Source organism: Pinus tabuliformis, chromosome J (genome assembly GCF_031772625.1).
Source record: "Pinus tabuliformis cultivar Carrire ecotype Pingquan chromosome J, CPIR1, whole genome shotgun sequence".
In the NCBI taxonomy this organism is placed as follows: Eukaryota; Viridiplantae; Streptophyta; class Pinopsida; order Pinales; family Pinaceae; genus Pinus; species Pinus tabuliformis.
The window spans coordinates 1,178,875,537-1,178,877,187 of NC_142295.1; positions in this window are offsets into that span (position 1 = coordinate 1,178,875,537).

Sequence of the window (1,651 nt, forward strand, 5' to 3'; positions counted from 1 at the left end):
GTTCCTCTCCTCCACTTTGTTTGATTTGCATACTTTTCTATATGAGGAAGTCTTACGTGGTCATAACTGGCCAGCCTATATTTGACCCTTCTTAGGCTTATGAAGTGACCGGGGTCATATGGTTTTGAAAGGAAACTGGTTTGCAAGCCAAGGGATTCTAACATTCTATCCGCCTCTTGCCAACCTTCCTCCCTTTTGGTGTAGATAAAGTGGCCTAATTGGTTCCTGACCTTGAGCTGTGCTTTCTTGCCTCTGCCTGAAAAGTGTAGCACATCAGCATTCCCAAATTGCCTGAAGTATTCCAGGGCAAACAATCTCATGGGCACATATTTGGGCAATCTGTATGGGGGAAACTCACACCCATATATCCTTATAACTGTGTGGTTCTGGTAGAAGTACCAGTCCCCAATGCTGTATGATTTAGACAACTGAAGTACCCTTTGCATCTCATCAGTTAGTCTTGGAGGAGGTGAGCCCATCATCAGAGACATGGCTGGGTGGATGAAGAGATCTATGAACTCACAGTAAGTATATGGAGAGTCAGATCTGCAGTGGAAGACAGAGGACCAATAGACCACTGACCTTGGATTGCCTTGGGCATCCACTCTTTTCACAGCAAAAGAAAACTTTTCATGTTGATAATATAGGATTAAGTGGTAGATGTAAGAGGTGTATCTGAACACCTTTTCTCTTGCCAAGTTCATCAACTGCTCATGTATCTTATCAGAGATGTAGGTGGCATAGTCATAGCAGATTGGAGACTTTCCAGGAGAGAACATGAGCATGATCACCAGCACAGTTTCGTCAACAAATTCAATTGAGTTATAGCCCAAAATGGGACTAATCATGTCTGCAAGATCTCTGCCCAATTGGTTGAGGTATGATTGGTTAATAGGAGGATACTTCACAGAGTCAGAGCCAATGTACAGCTGATTGCGTTTGGTGACCTGAGCATCTGTCAATCTAGCTTCCTGATTTATCAAATCTATTAGTGATAAAGGAACTAATTTCTTCTCAGTCTTGAAGTGCAGCATCTCTTTGATAGCTTCAGGGGTGATATAGAAAAAAACTGAGCCTGAAGGGTCAAGCACAACCCTCTGAGTAGGGTCATAGCATTCGGCACATAGGTGGATTAAATCAGGAAACTGGTTGACCTGAGGGAGCTTGAAGATAGGTAGAAAAGAGTCCCATATGCCCAATACATCTGTTCCACTCTCATGTTTAGCCTTCAATTCATTTAGCAGGTGGATGTGGAACTTGGTTTTCATCAGCATTTCCTCTGATATTTGATAATCCAGGTCTGCTAGAGGTTGCCATTCCAATTCTCTCTAAGGGGAATTTAAAGGAGCAATGTTCAATGCTACAGGAGCTACTGGTGGATCCATGGTTACTTTTAGGAATTCTATTGTTTATAAACTGGTGTTACTGTGCAGAGCAACACCAAAGAGTTTTTCTTTAAAAAGAAAGGTGAATTACTGATGAACAGAGAATAAATGGTTAATTACAGCAATTGAAATACTGCTCAAAGTATGGACAAGACCAATGCTTCGCTTTAAACTCTTTTTCACAGCAAATTGGTGCAGTTTAGGCTACCAGTCCACGATTGCACGAACAGAATGTAAGTTTTATGAAAACTGTGGTAATATAAAGC